Source organism: Bos indicus, chromosome 4 (genome assembly GCF_029378745.1).
Source record: "Bos indicus isolate NIAB-ARS_2022 breed Sahiwal x Tharparkar chromosome 4, NIAB-ARS_B.indTharparkar_mat_pri_1.0, whole genome shotgun sequence".
NCBI lineage: Eukaryota > Metazoa > Chordata > Mammalia > Artiodactyla > Bovidae > Bos > Bos indicus.
Window position 1 is genome coordinate 78,659,767 of NC_091763.1, and position 26,763 is coordinate 78,686,529.

Consider the following 26,763-nt stretch of genomic DNA (forward strand, 5'->3'; position numbering starts at 1 on the left):
CAACTATAGAAAATCAGGTATGGTCACTGAGAACTAGAAGAACCCACCTGTATCTGTTCTTCAGTTCAGTTCAGTTCAGTCACTCAGTCGTGTCCAACTCTTTGCGACCTCATGAATCGCAGCACATCAGGCCTCCCTGTCCATCACCAACTCCTGGAGTTCACTCAGACTCACATCCATCGAGTCAGTGATGCCATCCAGCCATCTCATCCTCTGTCATCCCCTTCTCCTCCTGCCCCCAATCCCTCCCAGCATCAGAGTCTTTTCCAATGAGTCAGCTCTTCGCATGAGGTGGCCAAAGTATTGGAGTTTTAGCTTTAGCATCATTTCTTCCAAAGAAATCCCAGGGCTGATCTCCTTCAGAATGGACTGGTTGGATCTCCTTGCAGTCCAAGGGACTCTCAAGAGTCTTCTCCAACACCACAGCTCAAAAGCATCAATTCTTTGGTGCTCAGCTTTCTTCACAGTCCAACTCTCACATCCATACATGGCCACTGGAAAAACCATAGCCTTGACTAGATGAATCTTTGTTGGCAAAGTAATGTCTCTGCTTTTCAATATGCTGTCTAGGTTGGTCATAACTTTGCTTCCAAGGAGTAAGCGTCTTTTAATTTCATGGCTGCAGTCACCATCTGCAGTGATTTTGGAGCCCCCCAAAATAAAGTCTGACACTGTTTCCACTGTTTCCCCATCTATTTCCCATGAAGTGATGGGACCAGATGCCGTGATCTTCATTTTCTGAATGTTGAGCTTTAAGCCAACTTTTTCACCCTCCTCTTTCACTTTCATCAAGAGGCTTTTTAGTTCCTCTTCACTTTCTGCAATAAGGGTGGTGTCATCTGCATATCTGAGGTTATTGATATTTCTTCCGGCAATCTTGATTCCAGCTTGTGCTTCTTCACTACACCCTTATTTCTAAACATAATTCTCTGAAACATATCTGCCCATTTCTTTAATGTTTTAGTTTTTATATTAGTCTCTGCTCCTTGTCTTTCCCAGATCTGTCTCTCTATATACAACCCTGTGTTCAAAATCTCCCTGGCATGCGAGAGAAGATTTCAAGGAAGCAGCAAGGACTAAAATCAGCCCCTCTTTGCTCACATACCCATATTTAAGAGGAGATGATGAGCAGTCTGAGAGCATCCTTATGAAGTGCCCAGTTTAAGGAGTTAACATTTTTTTTTTATTACATTTTACAAATTGCAAAGATGGTGTAGAAGCTGAGTTACAATGGAGTACTAACACTTACCATATGAGGGTTAGAGTGATTTGGGATTTCTCCTTGGGATTTCTCAACTGGAATACTCCCATGAAATTTTCTGTTGGATTACCTGGAGGAGGGGAGGAATTAAGTTGTTTAATTACTGTTGCCATCCTATGTTTTATGCATTTTAAACTAGCTTTCATTTTGTATTCTGTCCCAAGTCAGTTTCACCAAAGGCACAATTTTGAAAATAATAATGATAAAAGCATATCAATTTTTCCAGTAAATGGTTTATGCTCATCACAGCAGTGGAGAAATCTGACAGGGTCAGACTATGATATTTGTTCTGTTTTATGACTGTGTAAACTTTGAACGTCTGAACTGTCCAAGACAGATATTGCATTCATCCAGACTTTAGACCTACCTTGACTTCCATAGATTTTTAATGCAGCTGATGTATCAATGAACAATTTATTCTAAGATGCCATGCATCCAAACTGGTGTTTCAAAGGGTGGTCTGAAATGCCACAGTAGAGTATGCTAAGTGGCTTAGAGCTTAGAAGATGCTAGTTGGTTGATAGGGATGAAGGACAGAGGAATAGGGCATGAAAATGAAAAGCAAATGAGAATTTCACAAACTGATTTCATTTGGAGGGCTGAGCTCACAGTGGAGATAAGGTCACCCAAGTACAGGCTTGGCTTAGAGGACTTTCAGAAGTGTGCACTGTCCTGACAGCCACATGTGTTAGTCAACCTGAGCAATTTCTGTCCCGTGAATGTTGAGACAAAAATAGACTATGTTTTTATATGTGAGGAAATAAGAACATATGGTCTGACGTGGTTTGCTCATAGTCACAATGGGAAAGAATATTTAAAGTCCAGACTATCCCAGAAATCAAATCACTATAATGATGCTTTGAACAGATCAATTCTCTGATTTGAAAAGAAAGTGACTCAGGTATATACATACACCAACTCTCTTTTTAGCTTCTTTCCCCTGATAGGTCATTACAGAGCATTGAGTAGAATTCCCTATGCTATACAGTAGGTACTTAGTGAAAGTGATAGTTTCTCAGTTGTGTCTGACTCTTTGCAATCCCATGGACTGTAGCCTGCCAGGCTCCTCTGTCCATGAGATTTTCCAGGCAAGACTACTGGAGTGGGTTGTCTTTTGCTGCTCCAGGTAGGTACTTACTAGTTATCTATTTAGTATGTATCTGTCAATCCCAATCTCCATTTATCCCTCCCCATCCTTACCCCTGGTAACCACAAGTTTTTATACATCTGTGACTCTATTTCCATTTTGTTGTCTTTCTTTTATTTCCCCCTTTTGTTCTTTCTTCCTTGGTCTTTGTTTCTCCTTCAGTCTTGATTTATGCTTCTTTCTCCTTTAACTGACTTTTAACTGATACACTCATGGGTGTATCCCCTTTCCTCTGTCCCTAATAGTCCTTTTCAGTAAAATAAGGGAGGATATGTTATGTAGTCAATAAGGCTGCTTATTGATCTAGCACTAAATGTGTACGCAATATATATACAGAATGCTATACTGTGTATGGACTTAGTATTCTTTGAAAGATTTCACTTAAAAAGAGGTAATTCAAATGTCTTCTATTTCTAAAAATAATATCAGTAAAGATGACTATATAATACTTAATAGTTATATTCATATACCTTTTCCTTTTTAACTTAGTAAGTAAAAAATACATATAAGAAAAAAGGAAAGAAAAGGAATCTTCATCCATGATCTAGAATTAATTTAGAAATCTGAGCATTCATTTTATTTGACAAAAGTGTATTCCTCCTTGTGAGATGAGGATGGAATATGTGCCTTTGAGAGGAGTTAAGAACTACTGCTGCCCAGGAGGAAAACACACAAATGTATTCAGAGGATCTGTGTGACTGGGTAACCTTTAAGATCTCTTTTATCAACCTGGTTCTATGAATCTAGGCAAAGCAACTTAGTGCAAGCACATTAGAATTAGCTAGACTTTTCCAGCAATACTCTAAAAATAGACTAGTTCTAAACAAACCTGCCTACCTGTGTCTTAAAAGACAACTAGATAGACTACCATCTGCGTCTGTTTCCTTGGATTCAAGTTCATCGCAACAAACATTCACCAGAGCCTGCTTGAGGGAGGAAGTGGGTTAATCATTGTGGCTACTGGGAAATGAGGTCAGAGCCACACCACAGAAGGGCTCAAGGGTCAGGGTAGAGACAGATCAGAGGCACAGACAGTAAGGGCTACATGGTCTTGCTGAGCTGTCCACCCAGCAATTAGAGGGGCATGAGAAGCTGCACAGTGACAACCACAAGGAAGTCATCAGCATGAGTCATCTGCAAATATAGCCAACTCCATGTCATCTCCTTGCTTCAGCAGGTGGATCATTTATATTTTCCCTGGAAGCCATCCGCGGGTCTAAATGCTGGGGTTGATTTGTTTTTCTGTTGCAGGGGAGAAGGTGGTTTTCCCAGAAGGAGCTAGAATATGCCTGGCTCTGGCAGAGGTCCAAACACAGGAGAAAGACGGGGAGTTTTTGAAGTTCTCTCTCTCCTACTGTGCAAATTAAAGGTCCACTCATCTTTCTTACCCTCTGACCCTGAGAGAAACACACAGCTCAGGTAGGATCACTGTGGGTCATCTTTGTTGGCTTTCTGATCTTTTGCTGTTTAGCAGCTGGTAGCTAAAAATTAGGATGTAGCTTAAAAAAGGTGAATTTACAGCTCATCTTTTCTGCACACTATTTAATTCCTCTCACCAATAATGTTTAACCAGAAAACACTCTGACAGTTATTGAGAAAGAAGAGTGGCAACTATTGACTATTTCCATGCACAGCTTGGTTTGGAAATGAGAGATCCTGGGATGACAAATCAAAGAATATAAAAGTCTAAAAGTGTGTTAGTTGCTCAGTTATGTCCAACTCTTTCTATTTCATGGCTTGTAGCCCACCAGGCTCCTCTGTCCATGGAATTCTCCAGGCAAGAATACTGGAGTGGGTAGCCATTCCCTTCTCCTGGGAATCTTCCCAACCCAGCAATTGAACCCAAGCCTCCTGCATTGTAGGCGGATTCTTTACCATCTGAGCCATGAGGGATTTCCATAAAAGTCTGAACATGTGAATATTAGAGTGTGGAGGTTTAGAGGAAGGTGTCCTTTATCTACTGGCACACAAGGGTTCCAATAGTATGACAAAATGGAATTTCTCCTGTATGTATCTGTTTTCCCTTAGAGTTGGAGCCATATTTTTTTGAAAGTTCTGTAGAATCTGCGTGTAATAAAATAATAATAACTATTACAGTGGGCTTTAACTCATAGAAGAAAACTAATAGTCTAGTTAATGACTATAATGATGAGATTAGCAATGATGCTATATTATTTTCACAGATGGCAAAATAACTCTCTGAAAGGGAAGAGGGAATCATCTTGGCCAAGTGGTTACCTACCTCAGCTTACATGTTACTCTCAGGTTGCAGTCTCAACGTGTGGCAAATTCACTTTCACAGTGTGACAGTTGTTTTCACTGAGGCAAGAGAGCAAAACAGCTGGTTTTAACTCCAGTCCAATACAATTCTGTGTGCTGGAGCCACACTAATTAAGCCTCACCCTACTTCCACTTGGTGGTCCTTAAGATATCTGTAAACAGCTGTGTTATCTGTCCTATGCTCTTTCCTCTCCAGACAAAATGTCTTGAAATGCTGAAGTAGCTCAGCTTGTTCTGGAATATTCTTTCTAGTTGCATCTTGACATGAGTATTCTTATTTGACATCACCCAAAGCAAGCCTTCAGGGATTCACAATGTCTTTGGGACTTGTGTGGGCAGCAGTGTCTGGAGTAAGCGAGTAGGAAGTGGGGGCACAAGAGAGGAACACCCCACAGATTGGTGCAGAAGAGGCTGTAGGCCGTTCCCTTGTGAGTGGCTTATTTGCTTTTTCCTCTGGTCAACAGTAGGAGGAACTGCAATTCCTCCTGGCTAGCTTCGATTTATAACCAGTCTTTCCGACCTTTTGCTTCAGTGAACGAGTTTCCCAGGAAGCAGACCTCTGACTCTTGCCTCATTTTCAGATAAAAGCCCACTTTCAGACATCTGCCCAGCTCTTGGCATTGTTCTACAGAGCTGACTTTTCATTAGAGTGTTTTCACATGTGTCAAGCTGATTGTAAAGCTGAGGCTCTTCATATTGTTTTGTTTTATGAAAGAAGAAACCAAACACTTCCTGTACCAGTATGTTCAGTATGGACAGAGTTGAGAGACAGGAAATGTAGAAGATTTAGCATTAAAATGTGAAAACAATATTTTTAAATGGATTCAGATAAATATGACCTCATTTGAATATAGGTTGTAAGTTCCAGGAGCATCCTAGAACTGATTTAATCCCACCCATTGGTTTTGGAGAAGATCAGAGGTGATTGACACTAGTGAGTTGATTTTGAAGAACTACCAACATGGCTACATGCAGAAAGATCATGTTGACAAAGAGCCCTGTGTCTCCTAGGCAGTGTGAGTTGACTTAGAGAAGTAAAGGGGGGCTTGGTCTGCAAAGATGTCAACATCAGTGCTTATGCTTTCATCACACATGGCAAACATGAGGGGGTTCTGGACTCTGTCCCAGCCTTGCTGCCATTAACTTGTTTTGCTATTTTGTACTCATAATTCCTCTGGACCTCATGACTGTTCATCGCACACCTTTATAATGAATGTATTATGCCAGAAAAAAACTGCAAAGTAACTTTTCAAATTTGAGGGTTTAGTCTCCACAGTTCTTAGGCAAACAATGCAGTGAAAGACAATGAATGGTTACATACAAGTTTCTTTTGTCTTTTCTTTCTTTTTTAAATTAATTTTTATTGGAGTAGAGTTGCTTTATAATGTTGTGTTATTCTCTGCTATACAGCAAATTGAATCAAGTATACATATAGATATATCCCCTCTTCTTTGGATTTCCTTCCCATTTAGGTAACCACAGAGCACTGAGTAGAGTTTCCTTGCTATACAGTTGGTTCTCATTAGTTATCTAATTCATATAGAGTAGGGTATACATGTCAATTCCAATGTTCCAACTCATCCTGCTCCTCACCCTTTGATGTCCATATGTTTGTTCTCTACATCCATGTCTCTATTTCTGCTTTGCAAATAAGATCACCTATACTATTTTTTTCTAGATTCCACATGTATGTGTTAATATATAATATTTGTTTTTCTGACTTACTTTACTCTGTATGTCTATCTCTAGGTCCATCCACGTATAAAAGTTTCTTTTCTTTTTCTTTCTTTTCTTTATTCCCACAAATAGTGTAGGAAACATATAATGGATCATTCTGGTCTCTGACCCCTTTCTGTTCAGTCTTCTGCTCTCCTCCATCTGCTTCTTCTCAGAAGGAGATCACAGGTGATCTAGATGGCCTGGTGTAGATTAGGGACCATCCTTTTCAGGCTCTACATGAGGCAGGTCTGCACACCTTGCTCAACTCATACTGGCCTCCTCTTCTTTCCTCCTACCCCTTTTCATGTGCTCTAAAATACCAACATTTGTTCTTTGCCCAAGGAAACTTCCTTTGCATCTTAAAATGTCCAACCCATGGGATCATATCTGTCAGGAATGCTCCTTCTCACTCCTCTTCACCCACAAAAGTCCTACTCATCACTAAGCCTCGACTTAAATATCACTTCTTTAGGGAAGCTTTCCACAGCCCTCTGTGCTGATTAGGTACTCTATGGCATGCTCTTTACTTCCTCCCCAGTGCTAATTGTGAATTTAATGATGTAGTTCTGTGAGTATGTACATGTGTATGATCATATATTTATCTTTTTCCATTTCTTCACTTTCAGCCTATGTGTGCCCTTAAAGTGAGTTTCTTAAAGGCAGCATATTATTAAAGTCTGTTTTCCTTTTAAAAGGATTCAGTCAACTCTGTGTCTTTTTGACTGGAGAAGTTTTAATCTATTTCCATTTAAAGTTTCATTTATTCAATAGGTAGAACTTAGAATTGCCATTTTGTTAATTCCCTACTATCAAATCTCCTATTCAGTATTATCCTAGAGTGTTACTTAGAGCAATAAAGCAAAATGGGAAAAATCAAGGACGAAAAGAAGGAAGGAAGAAAGGAAGGAAGGAAGGGGGAAAGAAAGAAAAGGTTTACAGATGGGAAAGAGAAAAATATATCTGTATCTATTTAGATAACATGATTGTATATGTAGACAATGCCAAGGAATAAGAAAATAATTTCTAGAATTAATAAGTGGGGTTGGCAAAGTTGCAGAATACAAGTTCAACATACAAAGATCAATATTTTGAAGTATATAGAAATATATTTCTGAACACTAGAAGTGTATATGGAAATCAAAAATTTTCATAACAATATATGTGAAATAGATTCAGAAATGAAATACTTCATAAATTTAACAAAACATACATGCTATCTGTAATCTGAAAACTACAAAGTGCTGATGAAAGGAATCAAGTAAGAATGAAATAGCTCTAACTAATAGAGCTACTGACGCTAATAGCTACTAAAATAGCTGTTTATTTATAATGATATTTATGAATTGAAAGAATCAGTATAGTAAAGATATCAATTTCCCCAAAATTGATCTATAGATTTAATACAAGCCCAATCAAAATCCCAGTAGAATTTTTTGTAGATATAGGCAGCAGTTCAGTTCAGTCACTTAGTCGTGTCCAAACTCTTTGCAACCCCGTGGACTGCAGTATGTCAGGCTTCCCTGTCCATCACCAACACCCAGAGCTTACTCAAACTCATGTCCATTTGAGTTAGTGTATATCAAAATTAGGGTTTCGGAGAAGGCAATGGCACCCCACTTCAGTACTTTTGCCTGGAAAATCCCATGGGCGGAGGAGCCTGGCAGGCTGTGGTCCATGGGGTCGCTAGGAGTCTGACAGGACTAAGCGACTTCACTTTCACTTTTCACTCTCATGCATTGGAGAAGGAAATGGCAACCCACTCCAGTGTTCTTGCCTGGAGAATCCCAGGGACAGGGGAGCCTGGTGGGCTGCTGTCTATGGGGTCACACAGAGTCGGGCACAACTGAAGCAACTTAGCAGCAGCAGCAGCATATCAAATTTTATATGCACAAGAAAAGAATTTAGAATAGCTGTTAAAACAGTTTTGGAAAAGAAGATAAAGTTGGAGAAATTTTATTATAAAATTTTAAGATTTACTGAAAAGCTATAGTAATCAAAATAGTGTGATATTGATGAAGAGACAGACATGGAGATTAATGGAAGAAAATAAAGAGTGCAGAATAGACCCACATAAATATGGCTAGTTAATTTTTTGACAAAGGTGCAAAAGCAATCCATTTGGGAAATGGCAATCTTTCAATAACTGATGTTGGAACACATGTGTATTCATATGGAAAATGAATAAATAAAGAAAGAGAATTTTAAACTTCACATCTTATACAAAAGTCACCTCAAAATAGATCCAAGATACAGCTAAAATTAGGATACATCCAGAAGAAAACATAGACAAAAAAATCCTTATGACTTTGTATTAGGCAAAGCATTCTTAGACATGACACCAAAAGTTCTGCCCATAGAAGGAAATGTTGATAAACTGGATATCACTGAAGTTAAATACTGTTATTCTGTTAAAAGAAATGGTTAAGAGACTGACAACACAAGGTTAGACTAGGTATATTTGCAATCACAAATCTAATAAAATATTTGTATGCAGAATATATAAAGAATGCTCAAAACTCAATAATAAGAAAATTAAAAACTGAATTACAATGGCTGAAGAGCAATTATATTTGTGACTTTCATATTCACTGTACTTTAATGACCTTCTCAAACTATTTATTAATGAGTTAGACTAATCCCTGCTTTCTGTGTCCCCTCTCTGCATTGTCTCTTGGTTTTAGGTAAGCGTTACAGGAAATTCATTCAGATCTCATTTACACACTTACCATGTTTTCATTCTTCCTTAAAGAATGATTGTATGCATGAGTACATGCTTACACATTTAAAACTATGGGTCTCCTTTTTTCTCATGGAAAGTTTTATTGAGAAATCCTTTACACATATGCAGAGGTGAAAACAGGAAATGTGCAAAGATTCTGTATTGGTTTTGGAACTGTGTGTATAGATGGGTACTGTGGGAACACGGTCAGGGGACTCTTGGGGTAAAAGGGTCTTCCCAACTCTCCTGAAATTGCGCCACGTGGGTGGTGTGCATTTCCCTAGAGCAGAACGAAACAGCAAAGGGGAATTCTCAATTTTGTTCCAAGAATGTAAAAAAATTCACTCACTTGACAAGGAAAAGGGGAGAAGTTAGCCATTTAAAGAAAGTCCCCGCATAATTTACTAAAACTACTGCCACGACAAAACTCTCAGAAGTCTGTGTGAAAAGAATACCCGCTTGCTGGCTCGGTTTTCTTTCTGGTCCGGGGACCGCTGATGCCCTGGCCTCTTTTCAGAGATGCGGAGCCAGGGAGTTGGGGAGAAATGACTCAGGGAGGCGGGGCCCTCCTCCGCAGCAGTCCACAGGGCTGGACTCTCACCTGGAAGACCCTACTGTTGGCTCAAGGGACGCACTAGGAGGTCTTCCTGTGGCTGCGTAGGGAGGGATCACAGAGGAGCAGAGGATGGTCCCCACCCCACTCCATGCCTCTGTGCAAAGGAAACGCGCTTTCTGTCTCCCACCCGGGGCTGCCGCCATGATTAATGAGCCTGCCGGTTTCGGGACTCCTTCCTGAGCTCACCTGTAGCAGCCCCACAGGGACTGTGGTGAGCGTGTCTTAGGCTCCTCTGTCTCTTCTCTTCTCACTTCCCATGTGATCATCTTCCGCATGCACTGAGCTGCCTTCTTGTTGGGTTTGTTGCATTTTCTTTTTCTTTCCAGTTTATAAATCTCTTAACTAGATAACCACCAGTCTGTAGAAGAAGCGTGACATCCCTAAATATGCATCAGAGCCCCCGTGGATCCAGCTGATTATTCTACTGATGGTGACAATAAAATAACTTGAGATTTAAGCAGTGCATTTCCAAAAAGCTGAAAACACTGTGTATATAATCAGTCATTTACTCCCTGAATAATCCAGTAAGAAAGGGAGCATATTGTATTTCTTCCCTTTCTCCTTGTATTCTCTTTCTTTCCTTCCCTACCTCACTCCTTCCTTCCTGATAATTGTATCAGACTGAACCATATGAAGTCTGGCTTGGTAGGTCAAAAATGGTAGAATATTTTTTGTGGTTCAACTTAATATATTCTAGTAAAGGTAATAAAAGCTACATTTTACGTGGACTTAAATTTTTTATTAAATACTGTAGAATCAGGTTTTTAATTGGACATGATCTCTTAAGATCTAAGACATTTTTAGCTTTAACTTAATGTTAAAGAAATCTTTTTGTCAGAAGGAAATTGATATATTTCTTTCTCTTCCTTTCCATCCTTCTTCACTTCTAGGAACCCAGCTCCTCTAGCCTGAGCCAATGGCCTCAAAAATCTTGTAAGCATGGGGACTGTCCATCAGTAATTAACTTACAGGTGCATGAAAACTTGTGTGACTTTGGCATGGCATGGTAGTTCAACTTATGGAAGCATCCATACTTTTCGTTTTTCACACTACATTAGCACAAAAACTCAGGAGCCAACCAGAAATTTCAATAGCACTGGGCTCATCTTTCTCTATCTAACCATCTACTTCTCCCTTTCCTCATATCTTCACTGGATGCACTTGCCCTGATGGACTGATACTCCACAGCAGGCCTCCATTCAGCCACTCACATCTATCTTGGTTTGTTTGGCTTTCTTCCTTTCTGCCAGAAGGCTCTGATTTGAAGGTTTGCTGTGATTTAACAAAGGGGGAAAGTGAGGACCATCCAATAGAATGTGGTGATGAATGCACAACAGAACTACCAGAGGATGCAAGGTAACAAAGTCAAGAGGGGCCTAGATTTGGGGGCACACTCTGTGTTTTTTAGGGATTCCTGTTGGCTTCATTCCTCATCTTTAGGAGCTTAAAGATACTTCAGATTGATTTATTAATATCTCAACTTTATTCACTTTTCGAGAGAAACTGTGTGATATCTTTGTAATGGTTCAGCCAGAAATCTCAGCTCTTATGCTGCTCAAGTCTGTTCCAAATTGGAAAAAACAAATGGAATTTTGAAACTTATCCCTCGATATTGATTTCTTTTTTGTGCCTGCCGCATCTTGTGTACTCTTTAGCTTCTGGACTAATGTTTGTAGAAAGGGTTTATTATAAATGATCATTATTTCCCTAGACAACTAAAAAGAGTTACGTTAGGGAATTAAATCAGCTGAAATTGTGCACAGCAACACAGATACCCATACAGTGCTGGGATACTCACTCAGAAAGAAGGAGGCATACAAAGATGGGCTACCATCTGAGAGGTAACTCTGGGGCCCCAGCTGCTACCTAAGTTCTTAATTGGCTTCATACCTCCAATGTCCAGCCCCGTAAAGCCATAACTCTTTCCTTGGTTAACCTTCTCCAACCACCAATGTTTTCTTGTTACTCCACTGCTTAAAGACCTATTCTTAAAGACCACATCCTACCCTTCCCTTGTTATTAAAAATGGACAGCATTCAGCCTGGACTGGAATATAAACCATATTTTTCCATGTTAGCATCACCAAGTCAACTCTTCCACTTGTCCATCACAAATCTGAAGCACATGGAGCTCCCCATTTAAAATGAACATACACTTCAGGCACAGTTCAAAAATGAATCCTCATAGAGTTCCTGCCAAAAGTACTGTGGAAACTATTATTTAGTAGACATCATATAAGGCTTATACTCTCCATCCATTTTTGCAGTTCCTTTACTTACTCATAAATTAGGTTACCAAAAGCCAGTGCGTGTGCTTGTCTCTCTCAAGAAAGCTTTTCCAGAGGATCATGAATTCTACTTGCCTTCATTTGAGGAATGCTGCAATACAGCATTCAAAAATGGACTGTGAATCCTGTGAAAGTACAAATAAAGATAGCATTGCTGATTCCTCCACGTGTTATGTGGCAAGTGCAGTGGACAACCCTCTGGCTGGCACTTTTTTTTCTTTTGTATTAGGAGTGTTGCTGACTCCAGTTTGGCTCCCCACCCCCCTTTAAAAACTCTTTTATTCCTCTCCTACATTACCCAAATGTATTTCAGATAATATTGCAAGCCATCCTCGATTCTTTCTGGAAAAAGGTAGGTTACCAGTAAGTACCACAGACAGACCTTCAGCTAGACACTTCAAGAAATAGATATGTCAGGTCTCAAATATCAAAAAGTGTTCCACGTGGCACTGACTAGAGCTGCCACCTCCCTGACCACATCACAGCCCCAGATGCTCTGAGCTTCCTTGCTGGATCCTTCGTTGACCATCCTGTTTTCTCCATGGTTCCCATGCTGCCCTACATTCTTTGCTTCCTTTGGGCCCTGTGGGTAACTTCATTTTCAACTTAGATGCCTTCCAAATCGCCCCTTAACCTGACTTACAATGTTCAGTCATTTGAACTACCAAAACCAGCCTGCCTGGGAAGGAATTTCTTTTATTGCAGCATTTTTCAAATGTCAGTCAGTTGTATCCTGCTTCACACTTGAACCTTATTTTGCGTAGTATCTTTCCTTAAATCCTTATATTTCCAACTGGACCTGAAATACACAGAATTGAGTTCATCATTTTTGTTGTTGTTGTTGTTGTTCTTGACAGACTCTCATCATCAAAGTGTATACGTTTCCTTATTTTGTTAGTTATTTAATTTCTTTGACTATGTAATACGTGTCTGTAAACCACCACCCCAAACAAAAGCCAGGATGTCTATATGACCCCTTTCCACAACCTATCCACCTACCCATTGCCCCCAGGAAAAGAATTTTGAATCTTGTGGTCATCATTCCTTTTCTGTACAGTCTCATTGCATCAATATGTAGATCTAAAATGTGCATGTTTTACTCTAATTGTTTTTAACCTTAAAAAAATTAATCTAACTCTATGCAATCTTTTTTGAGTATTGCTTTTCTTCTCATTTTATATAACTCAGATTTATCTCTGTTATTCTCAGTGGTTGTAGTTCATTCAGTTTTACTGCTATATAATATTCTGTTATGTGAATTCACCACCGTTTATTCATCTACTTTTTTTGCTATTGGGTATTTGGTGGAGTTCGTGATTTCCTTAGTGTTCAGAGGACTGCTGTGAACTTTATTCTGCGTATCACCTGCATTCAAGTGCAAAAATGTATCTTGATATGAACATACAGGCTGGGATGGTGACTCATTAAAGCAGGCAAATATTCCATTTAAGGAGGCGATGCCAACCTGTTTTCCAAAGCAGTCACATCAATTTATTCTGCCACCAATCATTACAGATAGCTCCGAATTCATACCTTCCTCAATGCTTGCAAGTGTTAGACTTCTGAATTTATACCAACAGGATAGGTGAAAAGTCTCACTTAAAAAATTATGGGGAAATGTTATATTTTTAATCATAAGTAGAAAACTCATATCATTTCATACAAATAGAAAACCATGAAAATAAATAAATAAACCAAAACCAAAATCATGTTCAAAATCATCACTGGATACTTCTACCTATTGAAAGCAATTAGCCTGAGGTTGCTGTTTCTTTTTTTGAAAGGGAAAGTTAGCAGACATTAGCGAGCATTGGAGTTAACGACAGCAAGCTGAGATGGTTTGACTGAAAGAACATTGAAAAGGAGGTTCCTTTCTCAATCTGTGATTTACTGTATTTAATTTTGAATACTCTTAATTCTTAAAATCATCTACATTGCCACCCACACACTTGCCCTAATTTGGTCCTCTGTAGCATTTCCTTAAATAATCTCTTATTAATCACAGCCAATTCCCAAGTGATCCTGTGAGGTTCTGATATCTTGTTGACAGTGTCAACTTATATTTTGAATTTATTTGAATAAATTCATTATGTTTTATATCAAGAAAGAGTTCATTCATTGGCTTTACCTAATGAGGACATCAAAGTCTGTTTGGATTTTGCTTTCTGCTTCAATAGTAAGGGATTCTTGTTGTACTTGAGGACTCTTAGTCAAATATTTTTTTGTCTGAACTGTTTCTGATCTTTCTGGTTTATTTTTTAATGTTTTGTATCATACGTATTTTAACACTGGAAGCTATCTCAAGTGTTTTGGACGTGTATGCTAAATAAATTATGCTATAGAAAAAGAGCTTCTACTGTGAATGAATAAGTGATCAGTTATTGTTTTTATACTCTGCATTGTTTTTATACTGTTCTATGTGGTGACCTCATGTTTTTCACTTAGAATATAAACTTCTAGAAGACAGGAATTGCCTTACATTAAATGTGTGTATATGGCTTCCCTGATAGCTCAGTTGGTAAAGAATCCACCTGCAATGTAGGAGACCCTGGTTTGATTCCTGAGTTGGGAAGATCCCCTGGAGAAGGGAAAGGCTACCCACTCCAGTATTCTGGCCTGGGTCACAAAGAGTCAGAAACGACTGAGTGACTTTCACTCAAATGTATGTATTCCTTGGTTCTTAGCAAAACATTGGATAGTAAGCATCCCCTAAACACTTGTGTTTCAGGGGGACATCCTCTAAAGTAATGGTAGGAAATCTGGAGGTGGCAATGACCTTAAAAAAAAAAAAAAAACTAACAAAAAATAGAATGAGAAAGGCTTTCTAAAATCATGTCACCTTCCCATGCAATAGAACAGCTATAGTACTGTTTTTCTTCATAAAACCAGTCTGTCAGTGTGCTGAGTGACAATTTTGCTTCAGTTCTGAACACTCAGTGTTCCTTTACTTCATACATAATCAGGGAGAAAGATATTCAGGATTGTGTGGATATTGCATCTCTCCCAAAGGATTTTATTGACCCTGAGAATACGTGCTGGAAATGAGGGATAACATTTGTGTTCCGTGTGGGATAGGGCCTTGCATACTCCAAGACACCCTGATGAGAAGGCTGGAGAATGTTATTCACACAAGGCCAGCATCAGATCCTGGGCTAATCAATGGGGGTGCTTGTAAGATATGAATCACGCCCATTATTTGGCCCACACTTAAGATTCTGAGTCTGTCAATGAAGTTGGTCAAATTGGCAGACATGTCCGTTCTGGTCTCTGTGAACACTGGAGAGCTATAAAATTGCTCTGAGTGGAAAATTCAACTCAAGCAGGAATTATGCATCTGCAGCCAACACCACCAAGCAAACTGAAAACCAACCAGAATATTAAAAAAACAAATGACCACAAACCATACAAAATGTTCAAGTCCGTGGTATAAAGAAAAATATTCCAAGAACTCCAAAGGTCTGATTTATTAAAGACCTCGGTTCTTGCAAATGCATAAAATTGCACAATGACTCATAGAAAATCAGTCCCTCAATGCATTTTGCACCAGGTAGAAGATATATGAAGAAAACCCCCATTTATACAAGGAGCCCATGATCCCTGTGATTTATTAGGCAATTTCCCCATGTGCAATACTGTGTGAGCACCAGGCCCAGCGTGGAACCCTAACCAGAAGAAGAAATCAGGATGAAACTAGAGGGGCCAGCAAAAGTCTGGATTCAAAGGCATGTTTGTGTGCAACTTGGCAGCAATGAGACCAAGTAGGGAGGCTGGAAATCTTAAAGAAAGAAAAACATTCCCCATTGGGCTCCAACAACTACAGAAGGAAAGTTTTCCCAGAGGAGACCATTCATTCTCAGCTAGCTCTCCTGTTCTACAAAACAGTAGGGCTTTGCCAGTGTCCCCACATTTTCCCAAGAAGAGAGAGGTGGCCTAATCCACTGTGGACTAGCTCCCTTTATTGGAAATGTCTGTGCTCCTGTGGACAGCAACCCCCCCCCCCCCCCCCCCCACCGCCCGCCCACCACCTTCCCTGAGGGGTGGTTCCATCATGCTGGTCCAGAAGATTAAAATCTGCACTGAGCTGAATAGAAATGTTATGCCTTAGGGATATGAAGGCAGGGAAGAGGATGCTAGATGATAATCCTGAAGTCATGTTGACTGAAAACAAAGGGTGAATTTTAGTCTCAAAATGCCTGAAACCACTCATTCTGTGATCCTGGCTGCTCCATCTAAGATGGAGTCTATTTGGGATGCTTGCAGTCTATTAGGGAAAGTTCATTTAACCAGATGACTAGGAATAAGGCCGGATCTCTTTTATGTTTCCATGTCATGATTTTCTCCAGCTAGTTTCATGGAATATTGCCACGTGGGGCATATTTCTGTCTCCAGACACTCACAAAATATCTAAATTACATGGGTGGAACTCAACATGAGAAGATATTAAAAAGTTTAATTAGGAAGTTCATATATATATATATATATATATATGTAACAAATGGTGTATGTGTGGAAAAAAAATGTATATATGTATGTTTTCCACAGACAGAGAATTCCTGGGCAACTTTGTCCTGGAAAACCCATTCCTTTTCCTTTAAGAAAGCCCAAGGCACATGCAGCCCTATTTTAGACTTTGCGGTTTGTGTCATGGCGGAATTCTGTCTAATATGTTGGCTAGAGCTGCGAAAGCTGGTGGGCCCCCATGTCTCTTCTGGTATCTCTGGCCTTCCTCTGGGTGTCAGCACTGGAGATGCTCAGGCTTCACTCTGTGTCTGAGTTTTTAACTTGTGGCTTCAGGTCAATGAGATCAGGATCCTTCTGGGTGTGGGGATGCGGGAAATGAAAACAAAACATAAGTATTTCAGTTGAGGTCTCTCCTGTCTTCTCCTTTCTCTAGTATGATTTTCCTAGGGCTTCCTCATGGCTCAGCAGTAAAGTATCTGCCTGCCAACGCAGGAGACACAAGTCCAATCCCTGGTCCGGGAAGATCCTACATGCTGTGGAACAACTAAGCCCGGGCACCACAACTATAGAGGCTTTGAGCCTGTGCTCTAGAGCCTGGGAACCACAACTACTGAAGCCCCCATGCCCTAGAGCCCATGCTTTACAACAAGAGAAGCCACCAGAATGAGAAGCCTATGCACCACAACTAGAGAGTAACCCCAGCTTTCTGCAACTAGAGAAAAGCCCATGCACTAATGAAGACCCATCACAGCCACAAATAAATATATAAAATTATTTTTAAAAATCACGTTTCTAAAAAAAAAGATTTTTCTATTTGCAGAAAATCATTCCTTGATTTCTTAAGTTTTCTCTTTCACATATTTACCTACTCAACTCTCTAACTGCATTAAAAACATGTATTTAAGTAAAACAAACAAGCAAACAGTTAACTCACCAAAGCACCTATTTTCTTTTTTTGTTACTATGCATTTTATTTAATTTAAATTTATTTATTTTAATTGGAGGCTAATTACTTTACAATACTGTATTGGTTTTGCCATACATCAACATGCATCCACCATGGGTGTGAACCCCCGTCCCACCTCCCTCCCTGTACCATCCCTCTGGGTCATCCCAGTGCACCAGCCCCAAGCATCTTGTATCATGCATCGAACCTGGACTGGCGATTTGTTTCTTATATAATATTATACATGTTTCAATGCCATTCTCCCAAATAATCTCACCTTCTCCCTCTCCCACAGAGTCCAAAAGACTGTTCTATACATCTGTGTCTCTTTTGCTGTCTCACATACAGGGTTATCGTTACCATCTTTCTAAATTCCATATATATGTGTTAGTATGCTGTATTGGATTGGAGAAGGAAATGGCAACCCACTCCAGTGTTCTTGCCTGGAGAATCCCAGGGACGGGGGAACCTGGTGGGCTGCTGTCTATGGGGTCGCACAGAGTCGGACACAACTGAAGCGACTTTGCAGCAGCATACTGTATTGGTGTTTTTCTTTCTGGCTTACTTCACTCTGTATAATAGGCTCCAGTTTCATCCACCTCATTAGAAATGATTCAAATGTATTCTTTTTAATGACCAAGTAATACTCCATTGTGTATATGTACCACAGCTTTCTTATCCATTCATCTGCTGATGAACATCTAGGTTGTTTCCATGTCCTGGCTATTATAAACAGTGCTGCAATGAACATTGGGGTACACGTGTCTCTTTCAATTCTGGTTTCCTCAGTGTGTATGCCCAGCAGTGGGATTGCTGGGTCATAAGGCAGTTCTATTTCCAGTTTTTTAAAGAATCTCCACACTGTTCTCCATAGTGTCTGTACTAGTTTGCATTCCCATCAACAGTGTAAGAGGGTCCCCTTTTCTCCACACTCTCTCCAGCATTTATTGCTTGTACACTTTTGGATCGCAGCCATTCTGACTGGTGTGAAATGGTACCTCATAGTGGTTTTGATTTGCATTTCTCTGATAATGAGTGATGTTGAGCATCTTTTCATGTGTTTGTTAGCCATCTGTATGTCTTCTTTGGAGAAATGTCTATTTAGTTCTTTGGCCCATTTTTTGATTGGGTCGTTTATTTTTCTGGAATTGAGCTGCAGAAGTTGCTTGTATATTTTTGAGATTAGTTGTTTGTCAGTTGCTTCATTTGCTATTATTTTCTCCCATTCTGAAGGCTGTCTTTTCACCTTGCTTATAGTTTTCTTTGTTGTGCAGAAGCTTTTAATTTTAATTAGGTCCCATTTGTTTATTTTTGCTTTTATTTCCAATATTCTTGGCGGTGGGTCATAGAGGATCCTGCTGTGATTTATGTCGGAGAGTGTTTTGCCTATGTTCTCCTCTAGGAATTTTATAGTTTCTGGTCTTACATTGAGATCTTTAATCCATTTTGAATTTATTTTTGTGTATGGTGTGAGAAAGTGTTCTAGTTTCATTCTTTTACAAGTGGTTGACCAGTTTTCCCAGCACCACTTGTTAAAAAGATTGTCTTTTCTCCATTGTATATTCTTGCCTACTTTGTCAAAGGTAAGGTGTCCATAGGTGTGTGGATTTATCTCTGGACTTTCTATTTTGTTCCAATGATCTATATTTCTGTCTTTGTGCCAGTACCATACTGTCTTGATGACTGTGGCTTTGTAGTAGAGCCTGAAGTCAGGCAGGTTGATTCCTCCAGTTCCATTCTTCTTTCTCAAGATTGCTTTGGCTATTCGAGGTTTTTTGTATTTCCATACAAATTGTGAAATTATTTGTTCTAGCTCTGTGAAAAATATCATTGGTAGTTTGATAGGGATTGCATTGAATCTATAGATTGCTTTGGGTAGTATACTCATTTTCACTATATTGATTCTTCCAATCCATCAACATGGTATATTTCTCCATCTATTAGTGTCCTCTTTGATTTCTTTCACCAGTGTTTTATGGTTTTCTATATATAGGTCTTTAGTTTCTTTAGGTAGATATAGTCCTAAGTATTGTTTCTTTTTGTTGCAATGGTGAATGGAATTGTTTCCTTAATTTCTCTTTCTATTTTTTCATTATTAGTGTATATGAATGCAAGAGATTTCTCTGTGTTGATTTTATATCCTGCAACTTTACTATATTCATTGATTAGCTCTAGTAATTTTCTGGTGGAGTCTTTAGGGTTTTCTATGTAGAGGATCATGTCATCTGCAAACAGTGAGAGTTTTACTTCTTTTCCAATATGGATTCCTTTTGTTTCTTTTTCTGCTCTGATTGCTGTGGCCAAAACTTCCAAAACTATGTTGAATAGTAATGGTGAAAGTGGGCACCTTTGTCTTGTTTCTGACTTTGGAGGAAATGCTTTCAATTTTTCACCACTGAGGATAATGTTTGCTGTGGGTTTGTCATAGATAGCTTTTATTATGTTGAGGTATGTTCCTTCTATTCCTGCTTTCTGGAGAGTTTTTATCATAAATGGATGTTGAATTTTGTCAAAGGCTTTCTCTGCATCTATTGAGATAATCATATGGCTTTTATTTTTCAATTTATTAATGTGGTGTATTACATTGATTGATTTGTGGATATTGAAGAATCCTTGCATCCCTGGGATAAAGCCCACTTGGTCATGATGTATGATCTTTTTAATGTGTTGTTGGATTCTGATTGCTAGAATTTTGTTAAGGATTTTTGCATCTATGTTCATCAGTGATATTGGCCTGTAGTTTTCTTTTTTTGTGGCATCTTTGTCAGGTTTTGGTATTAGGGTGATGGTGGCCTCATAGAATGAGTTTGGAAGTTTACCTTCCTCTGCAATTTTCTGAAAGAGTTTGAGTAGGATAGGTGTTAGCTCTTCTCTAAATTTTTGGTAGAATTCAGCTGTGAAGCCGTCTGGACCTGGGCTTTTGTTTGCTGGAAGATTTCTGATTACAGTTTCAATTTCCATGCTTGTGATGGGTCTGTTAAGATTTTCTATTTCTTCCTGGTTCAGTTTTGGAAAGTTGTAGTTTTCCAAGAATTTGTCCATTTCTTCCAAGTTGTCCATTTTATTGGCGTATAATTGCTGATAGTAGTCTCTTATGATCCTTTGTATTTGTGTTGTCTGTTGTGATCTCTCCATTTTCATTTCTAACTTTATTGATTTGATTTTTCTCCCTTTGCTTCTTGATGAGTCTGGCTAATGGTTTGTCAGTTTTATTTATCCTTTCAAAGAACCAGCTTTTGGCTTTGTTGATTTTTGCTATGGTCTCTTTTGTTTCTTTTGCATTTATTTCTGCTCTAATTTTTAAGATTTCTTTCCTTCTACTAACCCTGGGGTTCTTCATTTCCTCCTTCTCTAGTTGCTTTAGGTGTAGAGTTAGGTTATTTATTTGACTTTTTTCTTATTTCTTGAGATATGCCTGTATTGCTATGAACTTTCCCCTTATGACTGCTTTTACAGTGTCCCACAGGTTTTGAGTTGTTTTATTTTCATTTTCATTCATTTCTGTGCATATTTTGATTTCTTTTTTTATTTCTTCTGTGATTTGTTGGTTATTCAGCAGCGTGTTGTTCAGCATCCATATGTTGGAATTTTTAATAGTTTTTCTCCTGTAATTGAGATCTAATCTTAGTGCATTATGGTCAGAAAAGATGCTTGGAATGATTTCAATTTTTTTGAATTTACCAAGGCTAGATTTATGGCCCAGGATGTGATCTATCCTGGAGAAGGTTTGGTTTGCACTTGAGAAAAAGGTGAAATTCATTGTTTTTTGGTGAAATGTCCTATAGATATCAATTCGGTCTAACTGGTCTATTGTGTTATTTAAAGTTTGTGTTTCCTTGTTAATTTTCTGTTTAGTTGATCTATCCATAGGTGTGAGTGGAGTATTAAAATCTCCCACTATTATTGTGTTATTGTTAATTTCCCCTTTCATACTTGTTAGCACTTGTCTTACATATTGCAGTGTTCCTATGGTGGGTGCATATATATTTATAATTGTTATATCTTCTTCTTGGATTGATCCTTTGATCATTATGTAGTGTCCTTCTTTGTCTCTTTTCACAGCCTTTGTTTTAAAGTCTATTTTATCTGATATGAGTATTGCTACTCCTGCTTTCTTTTGGTCTCTATTTGTGTGGAAAATCTTTTTCCAGCCCTTCACTTTCAGTCTGTATGTGTCCCCTGTTTTGAGGTGGGTCTCTTGTAGGCAACATATATAGGGATCTTGTTTTTGAATCCATTCAGCCAGTTTTTGTATTTTGGTTGGGGCATTCAACCCATTTACGTTTAAGGTAATTATTGATAAGTATGATCCTGTTGCCATTTACTTTATTGTTTTGGGTTTGAGTTTATACACCCTTTTTGTGTTTCTTGTCTAGAGAATATCCTTTAGCATTTGTTGAAGAGCTGGTTTGGTGGTGCTGAATTCTCTCAGCTTTTGCTTGTCTGTAAAGCTTTTGATTTCTCCTTCATATTTGAATGAGATCCTTGCTGGGTATAGTAATCTAGGCTGTAGGTTATTTTCTTTCAACACTTTAAGTATGTCTTGCCATTCCCTCCTGGCCTGAAGAGTTTCTATTGAAAGATCAGCTGTTATTCTTATGGGAATCCCCTTGTGTGTTATTTGTTGTTTTTCCCTTGCTGCTTTTAATATTTGTTTTTTGTGTTTGATCTTCGTTAATTTGATTAATATGTGTCTTGTGTTTTGCCTTGAGTTTATCCTGTTTGGGACTCTCTGGGTTTCTTAGACTTGGGTGATTATTTCCTTCCCCATTTTAGGGAAGTTTTCAACTATTATCTCCTCAAGTATTTTCTCATGGTCTTTCTTTTTGTCTTCTTCTTCTGGGACTCCTATGATGCAAATGTTGGGGCATTTAATACTGTCCTGGAGATCTCTGAGATTGTCCTCATTTCTTTTAATTTGTTTTTCTTTTTTCCTCTCTGATTCATTTATTTCTACCATTCTATCTTCTACTTCACTAATCCTATCTTCTGCCTCTGTTACTCTACTATTTGTTGCCTCCAGAGTGTTTTTGATCTCATTTATTTCTGCTTTATTGACTATGCCAAAGCCTTTGACTGTGTGGATCACAATAAACTGTGGAAAATTCTGAAAGAGATGGGAATACCAGACCACCTAATCTGCCTCTTGAGAAATTTGTATGCAGGTCAGGAAGCAACAGTTAGAACTGGACATGGAACAACAGACTGGTTCCAAATAGGGAAAGGAGTTCGTCAAGCTGTATATTGTCACCCTGTTTATTTAACTTCTATGCAGAGTACATTATGAGAAACACTGGACTGGAAGACACACAAGCTGGAATCAAGATTGCTGGGAGAAATATCAATAACCTCAGATATGCAGATGATACCACCCTTATGGCAGAAAGTGAAGAGGAACTAAAAAGCCTCTTGATGAAAGTGAAAGTGGAGAGTGGAAAAGTTGGCTTAAAGCTCAACATTCAGAAAACGAAGATCATGGCATCCGGTCCCACCACTTCATGGGAAATAGATGGGGAAACAGTGGAAACAGTGTCAGACTTTATTTTTCTGGGCTCCAAAATAACTGCAGATGGTGACTGCAGCCATGAAATTAAAAGACGCTTATTCCTTGGAAGGAAAGTTATGACCAACCTAGATAGCATATTCAAAAGCAGAGACATTACTTTGCCAACAAAAGTTCGTCTAGTCAAGGCTATGGTTTTTCCTGTGGTTATGTGTGGATGTGAGAGTTGGACTGTGAAGAAGGCTGAGCACTGAAGAATTGATGCTTTTGAACTGTGGTGTTGGAGAAGACTCTTGAGAGTCCCTTGGACTGCAAGGATATCCAACCAGTCCGTTCTGAAGGAGATCAGCCCTGGGATTTCTTTGGAAGGAATGATGCTACAGCTGAAACTCCAGTACTTTGGCCACCCCATGCGAAGAGTTGACTCATTGGAAAAGACTCTGATGCTGGGAGGGATTGGGGGCAGGAGGAGAAGGGGACGACAGATGATGAGATGGCTGGATGGCATCACTGACTCGATGGACGTGAGTCTGAGTGAACTCCGGGAGTTGGTGATGGACAGGGAGGCCTGGCGTGCTGTGATTCATGGGGTCGCAAAGAGTCGGACATGACTGAGCGACTGATCTTATCTGATCTGGATTGCATTATTCATTATATATTGATTCTTTTTTATTTCTTCTAGGTCCTTGTTAAACCTTTCTTGTATCTTCTCAATACTTGTCTCCAGGCTATTTATCTGTGAATCCATTTTGATTTCAAGATTTTGGATTATTTTCACTATCATTATTCGGAATTCTTTATCAGGTAGATTCCCTATCTCTTCCTCTTTTGTTTGGTTTGGTGGGCATTTATCCTGTTCCTTTACCTTCTGGGTATTCCTCTGTCTCTTCATCTTGTTTATATTGCTGAGTTTGGGGTGGCCTTTCTGTATTCTGGCAGTTTGTGGAGTTCTCTTTATTATGGAGTTTCCTTGCTGTAGGTGGGGTTGTACGGGTGGCTTGTCAAGGTTTCCTGGTTAGGGAAGCTTGTGTCAGTGTTCTGGTAGGTGGAGCTGGATTTCTTCTCTCTGGAGTGCAATGAAGTATCCAGTAATAAGTTATGAGATGTCAGTGGTTTTGGAGTAACTTTGGGCAGCCTGTATATTGGAGCTCAGGGCTGTGTTCCTGTGTTGCTGGAGCATTTGCATGGTATGTCTTGCTCTGGAACTTGTTGGCCCTTGGGTGGTGCTTGGTTTCAGTGTAGGTATGGAGGCGTTTGATGACCTCCTGTCGATTAATGTTCCCTGGAGTCAGGAGTTCTCTGGTGTTCTCAGGATTTGGACTTAAGCCTCCTGCTTCTGGTTTTCAGTCTTATTTTTACAGTAGTCTCAAGACTTCTCCATCTATACAGCACTGTTGATAAAACATCTAGGTTAAAGATGAAAAGTTTCTCCTTTTGAAGACAATGGGCTGCTTTTCTGGGTGCCTGATGTCCTCTGCTGGCATTCAGAAGTTGTTTTGTGGAATTTACTCAACGTTTAAATGTTCTTTTGATGAATTTGTGGGGGAGAAAGTGGTCTCCTCATCCTATTCCTCTGCCATCTTGCCTTGTAATCTACTATGCATTTTTTAATTGAAGATAGTTAATTTGCAATGTTGTATTAGTTTCAAGTATACAGCAAAGTGATTCAATTATACATATATACATTCTTTTTCAGATTTTTTTCCCATATAGGTTATTACAAGATAGTGAGTAGAGTTCTGTGTGTTATGTAGTAGGTCCTTGTTGTTTACCCATTTTATATATGTGCGTGCATGCTAAGTCACTTCAGTTGTGTCTGACTCTCTGTGACCCTATGGACTGTAGCCCACTAGGCTCCAATGTTCATGGGATTCTCCAGGCAAGAATAGTGGAGTGGGTGCCATGCCCTCCTCCAGGGGATCTTCCCAACACAGGGATTGAACCCACGTCTCTTATGTCTCCTGCATTGGCAGGTGGGTTCTTTACCAGTGGTGCTACCTGGGAAGTCCTAGATTCCTAACTTATCTCTCCCTGTCACCATCCCCTTTTGTAACCATGTTTGTTTTCTGCTATTTTTTAAAGAAACTATTTGAATTCAGGAGATACAGGTTCTAATATCAGTTTCACAATCTGTGAACAGAAAAAGCCTAAGCAATATAAGAATACTACTATCACCCTAAAGCAAGAATGTCTGCTTTTCAATTTATAAGCTGATGACTTACCATCAATTATTGTAAGTGGACTATATTAGTCCATTGTGTTTATCATCAACCTGAATTTTCAAAGCCTTGTGAGGTTTAACTGTTAAAAGAGTAATTTGTAAAATTCCATGATTAAATGTGGAAAATACATCTCAGTTCAGAACTAAAATTACATATATTATGGTTTCAAAAACTATATTTTAGAGAGATATACTTAATAATTACTGACATTAATTAAGTATCCATGAATATTAAATGCATTGCTTTCTTACTTTTTTGAGTGAAACTATGAAATGCTAGGCTTCTTTAATAGCACAGATGGTAAAGAATCTGCCTGCAATGCAGGAGACCCGGGTTTGAGTCCTGGGTTGGGAAGATCCCCTGGAGAAAGAAATGGCAACCCACTCTAGTATTTTTGGCTGGAGAATTCATGGACAGAGGAGCCTGGCAGACTACAGTCCACGGAGTCACAAAGAGTCAACACGACTGAGCAATTAACACAAACAAACACACATAAAATACAGATTGTCCTTGGCATTTGTGAGCATTTGAAGGGGAGGAGGGAAATGAACTTTAAAAATTCCTGAGGGGTACCTCTCAAATAAATTACTTAAGTCTCATTCTGCTTTACCAATGAAACTTTCACAGACTATTTGGTTAATTAGAGGACATATTTCAGAATATTCCACTCATTTTTTTTTTCTGGTAAGACCAAATGACGGAAAAGAAGTATAAAGCATAAGAAATGGATGAATTTATGACCTAATATAAGTGGAATCATGCAGAAGTTGTGTGTGTGTGTGTGTTTTCTTATTTTGGGGCCCATCCTGATTCACCACTAATATGTTTTTAAAAATCAAGGAGGAACTTGTCCAAACCTCAGTTCATAGGAATGGAATTAATATTGCTATAAAAACAAAGAGTGGGGGGAATAAACTCTGGCACTCTGACTAACAGGAACCGTTGAACTCAGCCGCTGTGAGGACCGTGTGACTCATTCCGGGAAAGAACTTTCCTCTGCCATTCTCTGAAGGGGATTCAACCTCGTCCATCAGCTATTAGCTCAGCTTTTTAAATTAACCATATCAAGACCCACCAACATTGCCTAGAAAAAATCATGTGTTGATGTGTTGTTCATGTATTTGAAGACAAAAGGACTGTGAGAGTCGGATGCGCTAAAGAATTTTTTTCTTTTTGTAGCATTTATTGTAAAATTTTTAAAAATCTTAATTGCAAAAATTTGAAAAATAAAGTTTTATGGAAAAATGTCTGAATTCTGTTCAAATGAGAAACATTACAGGGATTTTTTTTTTCCTACCTCAATTGGTTTTGTTTTCAAGAAAACATGACACATGCCACTTAAAAACTTCAAGATGGGAGAAGAAAAGTCATATGCTTTCAATTAAAATAGGTTCTTTTTGTCTCCCAGAGAGTATTTAAGTATTTCATGGGAGCCTGAGAAATCAGTGCAGTTTTATACTTTTTTTTTCAGAAGGGATGTGCTACATTATCCCACAAATTCTTGCCTATGGTCTGGTCTCATCCAAATTTCCCAATTTGCCTGGAAGAGAAAGGCTATTTCCTGGTTGAAATAGCTTTCTTTTTCACATATTTTATCAGACT

The 26,763-nt window shown here is 39.0% G+C and overlaps 1 long non-coding RNA gene across 2 annotated transcripts; it reads left to right on the plus strand.

Annotated features, from left to right (window-relative positions):
- Window positions 1-3,442: 3,442 nt before the first annotated feature.
- LOC109558112 (uncharacterized) lies at window positions 3,443-26,406 on the plus strand. 2 transcript variants are annotated; one of them, XR_002180608.2, is made up of 3 exons: window positions 3,443-3,585; window positions 3,660-3,827; window positions 26,098-26,406. It is a non-coding gene; the product is annotated as an uncharacterized lncRNA (long non-coding RNA). The 2 variants fall into 2 exon arrangements; XR_011566283.1 differs by having other exon boundaries at window positions 3,443-3,827.
- The last annotated feature ends 357 nt before the right edge of the window (window positions 26,407-26,763 follow it).